Below are 8564 nucleotides of genomic sequence, written 5' to 3' on the forward strand. Positions count from 1 at the left end.
GCAGTGCACTAATGACAGTGCTATCCACTACCAATACAGCTTGAAGCAGATGAGTTTTGTATTGTCAACAGAAGCAAATATTAAGGGTTCTACAACCATTAAATATATATTACCCTTCAGTCTGTCATATAAACATTACAAGAAGGGGCAGTGGCAATTACAGAAGGTAATTACAGGTAGAGTCAATGCAGTTTACCACAGCAGATGATGAATTGCAAGAAAGGATGAAGGACCCTTGTTCTGTCTGGTCAATTCATACAGATTAAATAATTTTAAAATAATTAACCTAGGAGAATATAATGATTTTTAAAAGCAGTCTAAATAGCATTTATTTTGTTTAAATGAACTATCCCATTAAGTCCAAACTTCATCATTTTGATTCGGAAGGGAAGTTTTAATAAGCTCAACCTTTAGCACAGCTTTAATAACTGTATTAAAGATTTATAGATAAATGTCTGAGGTGGAAAAGATCCTAATACAATTAATTCATAAGTACAGCTGGCAACAATTTCACAGAAAGTTTAAAATCAGGTAATATTTTATTGGAAATATTTTGCTATGTTTTTAACATTTCAAACAACATATAAATCTACTATTATACTAGAACTGTAAGACATTATGATCTGCAGCAACAAAATTACAAGTGTCTAATACATTTATTCAAAAAAGCATATAAAAATGACAAGAAATACCGAATAACCCAAAAAGAGGAGGCATTATTCAAGCAGTTCTGTCTATATAGCCACCATGAGGAAAACATCTTTTAAGGTCTTTTAAGCCCCAGGACCTTCTGAATTTGGTCTACAGACACCAATCAGATGGTGTTTTTAACCAGCTAATCAAAATCCACCAGTTTTATTGAAAAAGAGGTTCCAGCATCTCATCTGTTTGAAGGTGAGGAGCCCCCTCCTTGTGTCCTACCTGTAATTACTTGGTAATTTTACGCTGGGACAGATTGCTGGCATGTTCAGAGGCTTGTACAGCACTGACCCACAACAGCACATGAACTGACTTAAGGATATCTCTTTCAGATACCTCAACTCTGCAATAATTATCAAACAACATGGGACTAAAATAACTAGGGAAAACATATACTGTGTAGAAAACAAAACAATTAAACAAACCCACATTTCTCTGTACGCAAAGAGAAAAAAATACTTAAGCAGCATTTTACTCTGTACCCACAAGCAGTGTGTGCCAAAAAAGAAAGGGATCTAATATGTTGTTTTCTAACCATCATCGACTCTCAGGTAAATCGTTTTAACTTGGTTTTCATTAGCTCTGATAAGGCTAAATGGAAGACTGTATTTCACAGATTTGAGACCTGTATTACAAGCAAATAATGAAGAAGATATAAAATAAAATAAAAGAATAAAATAAATAATAAACATTTTTTAAAAAGCTGAAAAGGCACTTTTTCAAAGGTTCCCTAGTGGAGGACTATGTGCATCCCTTAATACAAGACAGAAGTCAAAGAAGTTGTGATAAAACCTTCCAGAAAAAGAAGAAAAATCTACCAGCCCTGCCTCAGTCATTTTACTTTTTTCTCTGGTCTGGACATGTACCTCCACCCTTCTCTTCTGTTGGCACTAATACTTGCATTGTTCCAGAGATAGCAATTTTGGGGAGCTAAGGCATCTGGAGAAAAAAAATCCATCTCTTTACAGTGTTACTTTCTGTCTAGTTAGCTCCCCACCTGGCAAACCTCAGTCTCAAGTGAGCAGCAGCAGAAAGCAGGTGTCCCACACAAGCACAACTCTAGGTAAACAGGACCATGGCAAAGCCAATTTACCTCAGCTTTTGGGTAACTGAAGCCTCAGCACAGTCCAGGATAAACAACAGGATAAACAATAAAGCAGGATAAACAATAAACAGTCCAGGATAAACAATTCATTTGCACTTCTGACAAGAGAGCTAATGCCTTAACACCACTGAGCAAATTTTGGGGTCTTCAAAAAAACCCCAAATATTTTTTGGCATCTATGAGGCGATTGCGCATAGGTGTTTAAAATTCTATATTTCTAATACTGACTCAGCTATAAATATTAGTAGGTTTGACTCAAGTGTGGACAACAATATCTTAAACAAGTTCTAGCGAAGGCCAGTAAGTACCACCTGTTGTGATGTGCTTATCCTCTGCAGTGATCATCAGCTAAACAGCCAACATTGAAAGGATTTGCTCTAAGTTTGCTTTGCTCTAAGCGATTTCTGACCAATGTATCTGTAGCATATCTTGTGAACTATTATTTCCCTATTTGTTCCTGGTCCCTATGGACAGTAATTTACTAGTACTGGATTTTGGGAGCCAAATTCACTTTTCCCTGCGTCTTCAATGATCTGTTATGGAACAGAACAATGTACCCCACAGCAGCTTCTCAATGCAGACCTAAAGTGTGAGTAACATATGCAGGTGTCTGCAGGCCCTATTTCTTTATAATGACATGTACTCAAAGTCTGAATGCAGGGTTTAAGGCATGACTTCATTAGGAGTGAAGCTCAATGAGAAATGTTGTTGACCCGAAGTCCTAATTTCTTCCCTTCTCCCATCTGGGTACTCCCACCATTTACCTTGTGCTGTCTCTGGCTATCATCCATCCTCTGTGTGAACTTCTTAATTCAGAAGAAAACCTTTCCATAAAAATGTGTAAGTAGCTTTCTGAGAAACAAATGAGTTCTGTATAGGGTTTCTGGATCTAACGCATACCAGTACAACTGGGCTGCTCAGCTGAGAATGGGAAGAAAAAAAGGCAGGAGGATGTTTGCCCATCAGTAGCAGCTCAGAATGGCTCAGAATGGTGTGAAACTACTTTTCTTAAAAAAGGAAGCAGCGACAGAAGGTGAAAAAGGACTGTTAGTTTTGGTTTAGGTCATAAATGTTTAGTACATTATTGGAAGAGAAAGAATTCACTTTATTCCCTGGAATCATGTTACTTCACTATATATATAACTCAGCATTATTTAACACCATGTGGCCTAATTACTTCCTAGGAATTAAATTTGTGTATTTACAGTTACCCAAATAAGAAACTCAGCATATGTTTACTGACATAGTGTTTTGCCTGGATTCATATCCTGGCAGTTGCAAATGCAGCTGTGGCTAAGAGAAGATGTAGATTTGCAGGATCCCTAAGTTACTATACATTTGATTAATTCATGGCACCCTATATAAAATGTTTCCTAAAAAATACAGAAAACATTCAGAGAAAAACAGTGCTTATTATATTCCAGTTTACATAGTTGGAAATCTAACTTACATAGTTCCACTGAGATCAGAACACACCCATTTTTTAATGCCTATCAGGATAATGTAAAATGGCAATATATCTTTGCAGATATGACCCATAAGAAAAATACTGTTGTCCTTGACCTACATTCTCAGTGGGGGATCTTAATAATCGTAGATTATCATTGCTTTGCAGATAGGAGAGGCTGTGATGTTTCTGACTCATTTTTTATGATTCAACATTTCATGTTTATTTATTTAGCCAACTCTGTCCCCAAACAATGGGATAGCTCAGCTGGTGGTGAGTTGACAGAGCTTGCTGACAGCAACACAAGCCATGCTTCCCATTCTCTCCTTTTCCAAATCCCCTTCCCACATTCCCTGCTTTTGACCAAGAAAAACTCAACCTGGTATCAGTCGAGCCAATTCAAGTCACAGGCCCAACAAAGATATTTTTTTACCTTCTGTTCAACATATTTTCTGTCTCAAAGAATAGGACTCCATGATCAGCCAGTGACTACAAGCACTTCACTGGACAGGACCATCTTATATGCTCCCTGTATAACAGCATGGTGTGCCCTGCCTAATCTAGAAAGAACTGTGTCACATCAATAGCAAGCAATACAGAGGGAAGAAAAAAATCTCTGCGTTCCTTTGTACACCAGGGTCCCACTGTATTTTCAGCACAATATGAGCAATGTCATAACCAAAATATGCTGGCTTCACTGTAGAAGAATAGCCTCTTCCAGTTCTGGAAGAAAGGTGAAATGACATGAACAACATGCAAGGTAGTATGAATAAGTCAAGTAAAAAACTGATTTAGTTGTTTGAAATGACAGTTCATAATAAAAAAAATTAAGTGTCTTCAAGTGTAAACCTGTCTGAAGGGTTGTAACTTACAAGCCCACACAAGCTGGGCCTTTTATTCGTACCCAAATTTAAAAAATAATAATAATAACAACATTAATCCCTTTATAATCAAACCTGGAAAGGTTCACAAATCTGGAAAACTCAGGGCATTTTGTCAGAGGAACTGATAACTGCTATTACTGCCTCCTCATTGACTCTTCATTGGCAGCTTCACACTTTTGCAGTTCTGCAAGAATTGAATTAAATGGCCTGTAACACTGCCAGTTCAATTTAACACCAAGAAGCTGAAACTAGGAAAAGAAAGTAAGAAAAAAACTATTGAAGTGCTACAAGGGAGTCCATGACTTGAAGATATTTCTCAGTACATTCTGAAAGAGATATTGCTAGCTCTTCCTGTCCATTTCTCTTTTTCCTTTATATGAAAACCAGGTAAATGCATAAGCATCCAAGGAATGTTGGTAGCCCAGAGTAAAATTTTAGTAATAATCTATTTATACTTAGCCTTTAAGGTCCCATTTTTCCAATTTACATAACAAGTTATTTTGCATTATGCTCACATAATTTTGCACGAGAAAAAGAGGTTCTTGTTTTTCCAAATACTGCAGTATAGTTGTTCTGTTGTGTGCGCAGGCTACTGCACAATTTCTGTGAGATCCATCCCAAATAGCTGCAGATGATGGTGTATGTAAAGCAGCAACAATAGTTACCCAAAGGTGTGCCAATAATTTCAAGAGTAGTGGAACTGGCTAATTATTAGCCCCCATATGAAATGGTAATATTTCCTTAATGGAAATACTACTTCTAGCCCTTTATTCTCTATCACGTTCACCCTGTGTTGTGCCCTTCTGTTGCAAAATGAGTACATAAATGGCTGTTCTCATAGTACTTCTTCCAAAGGTCTGGGCCCTTTGACAAGACAATTTATGTATAATTTTCAGTGCCCTATTAGCTTCAATGACTTGAGTTAAAGAGCCATGGACACCTGTGTGATTCACCTGATGATTTGTTCAGATTTAAACTTCACAGGTGCAAATTTCGTGAGATAGGCACCTACCTGCACAGAAGACAGGATTCACAATGCAAGGCTTTTGATTTTGTATTGGCTTGGCAGATCCTTAAGACTACCTAGTCTTAAGACTACCTAGTCTTATATTGTGATTTCTTGATGTTTTGACAGGACTGAAGACATGCTAGTTTGTAGCAGCCAGGTTCTATTTAATATTTAATATTAAATAATTATAAGTATATTAATAATTAAAATTAAATACTTTTATTAAGATACATATTATTAATCATTCATTTTTAAATCAAACTCATCTATTAAATACTAAATCATTTAAATAATAATTACTGTTTGATAGCCAGTACTACAAAACAGTAATGGCCATAGCCCTTATTTGGGAAGGAGGGAATTGGATGGATATGCAGAATTGTCTTCTCAACCACTTTCAAATATCCTAGACAGTGTAATTAGGAGTTCTTTTATAAATGAGAAATCATTCAACTCACTGATGCAGTGTTTCAGTTTTTAATTAGATATTCTCCTAAAAGTACTGCAGTGGGTTTTTTTCATTCACAGAAAATTTTTCTGCACTACCTGATGGTTTTCCAGAATGTTCCTAACATGATTCTGAATGCACAGATATAAATAAATCCCCATCCTACATAAACCAGTGAAATCTCATCTGCCTCCAATACCTGCTGCAGATTGCACGCAGTACTGGGACAGTACATGGCAGAAATAGGCACAGGCATCCTGTATCTACTGTGACATATGTTCACTCAGGTGAGCTTTAGTGGAGATAGTCACGGTGGGATTTGGGGAAAACAGGTGATAATTGTCTTTCAATTGCTTATTGACTGTCTTGCTCGGCAGAAAAGTAGAGAAGTAGAAGTAATAGCTTTTAAGTCTTACAAGACAAAACATAGTAAGCTGCTTGAACTTCTCACAATGATCCATTCTTGAAACAGGCAATGTTATGCAGTGGCTACAGGGACTTGATAACAGAATATGTTGATATTTCTTCCTTGGTTTTGAAAGACTACAGAACAATGAGTAAGAGCCTTCTGACTAGACTAGGAAAGATCAGGAGCCTCTTTACAGCTGTCGTTGTTCCTGATTGGTTTTTTTACTAGCTGAAGAGAAAATATTTTTCTGTTTTTCCAGTGGTCTGAATTTAGTTCACTTGAACTTACTCTGACTAAATTTTTTAAAATTATATATATACCTGCTTTGAGGGATTCCTCCACCTATATCACAACTTAGACTTCACACCCCTACTTACCACCCTTTGGTGTCTTAGCTTTGTTTAGGTTCTGCTTTTGTTCTCTGACACAGTGAAGCTGGGACTGGCAACTAGAAAAAAAATTCACTGTCAGAATGCTAGAGAAGATTTTAAAATAGTTAATTTTTTTTGTCTTTTTTTTTTTTTTTTTTTTTTTTCTTCCCTATTAGTTTATTTTCATTTTTTAAAAGCAGGAGCACAACGGAAGACATCCACACTACTCGACAGAGACAGTTGCTTTCAAATACAAATACACCTGAGATATTTTGGATTCTTCCTGGTGTCAATTAATGGAACAAGTATATTCTCAAAGGCATATCACATCCTTGGCCTCATAGATTGTAAGTTTCTATGCTATCCTATAATTGAGAAATATGCACTGATGCTATCTTTCTGCCACAGGAATTGTGGCAACATGGCTGAATAATTCACATTATCTACCTTAGTGACTATTATCTCTCCCTCTTCTTCTACTAGTTGTCTGTGAGCATATATTATTCCTCCTCAACTGGTTATTAAACAACTAAGTGGTTCATTTGTATTTAATTTTTTAAGTTTTCTTTGATCACCATACTTGCTTTGCATGTTTGCAATCCCTAATTTAGATGACCTGCTCTTTCAAAATCATTCTAATGTAAATGCTCAGGATTTCTGGGATCATTCTTCTAGTAAAGTATTTCTGCTTCTTGTAAGTTTTCTCACTTTAGAAAACCTACAATAAAAGAAGACTAACAGTTATGACACTTCAAATGTGTAACCTTGCTATGTATACACCAGCCTCTACTTGAAGTTGTTAGAAGTGTTTCACACTGGAAACCAAGAACAGCTTGCTGTTTCAAAGAGCCTCCTTTCCAATCACTTAAAGCAAATATTTTTTACAAATTACAAGTTGTGTGGGAAATGAACTGTACATGCTGTGCTTTGAAAATAACCTTTTTCTGTATTACAAGAGACTTGGTTTTGTAGGGAGAACAGGGGAACCAACTTTAGCCTATTAATTATATTTTTAAAATTTGGTAATATCCCAAAGTTATAACCCCAAAATCATTTTTTTATGTGCACTCTTACTTGAAAAAAATACAACTTTTCTCACTACCCTTGCCAAAGTGAAGCTGGCAATAAATTAATATATCTCCCCAACAACTGCAGACTGGGATGATTTTTTACTAAAAATGGTTTTACAGGGCCATTTTCTCCTTTCACCCTGACTTTAATCTGTGTTAGGAAGTAATATGAGGGAAAAATAGTACTGAAGGACAATCCTGTTTCTCGGCTTCTGCTGAGAGAATATCAAGCAACTACAGAGCTATAAAAAAACAGGGAAGGCAGAACATCAAAAGGTCATCTGATTGTCCTGCCCTGTGGCTCAGGACAGGATGAAAAATACCTAAAAGCAATGTAGCCCTTGTACAACAGACATTTCCAATATTTTTTGTTTAAAAATATCTTTCTTTTGTTTTCTTAGTTCATTCTATTTCAGTATGGTTGAAGGTACATTGATATAATTCTCTGATGGTGGCAGATGTAAAATCCCTTTGTGCATTAAGTGAAGGCAGGATTTAGCAGTGTAACACTGCTTTTAACAAAATTTCACAGGGAAGCTGTTAAATTTGTTAAACTTTGCTGTAAAAATGAAGAACTTGTATCTTGGGCAGTTTTTTGTGAATGTCTTGAACTCTTCTGTGGCTGATACTGTGACTCAAAAATGAAAAACATAAACGAAATTTTTAAAACTTGTCCATGTTCTACTGGTTTACCTAGAGGCTCATTTTAAGAGCACTGTATTTTTCTGTGCTTAACAGAGGCTGTGACACTGTTAGCCACGACAGAAAGAAACTAACTCCTCTCTGTATCAGTGTTTGTAGGACTCAGCATATGATAGCACATATTTCAAGATGACCATGGTAAGAAAAATTAGCTTCAGAGGCTGAGACAGCATATATATAGTATGCTTTTTATCACTAAGCAGGGTCCTGAATTTTTAGGTTGCAGAAACTGTCTGACATAAGCATCAGACTAGGGCACCAAACATTTTTAAAAGCATCTCAGAAAAACCTCATACCAGAAGAGAACTAGATAGTTGAGGGGGAAAATGCTAAATCACAGATCTCAGTTAAATTTAAAAAAAAAAAATTTAAAACACCACGAAATAAAAGAAAAATAAGTTTTAAAAAAGATTATTTCAA

The sequence above is a fragment of the Heliangelus exortis genome, chromosome Z (genome assembly GCF_036169615.1).
Source record: "Heliangelus exortis chromosome Z, bHelExo1.hap1, whole genome shotgun sequence".
Taxonomy (NCBI): domain Eukaryota; kingdom Metazoa; phylum Chordata; class Aves; order Apodiformes; family Trochilidae; genus Heliangelus; species Heliangelus exortis.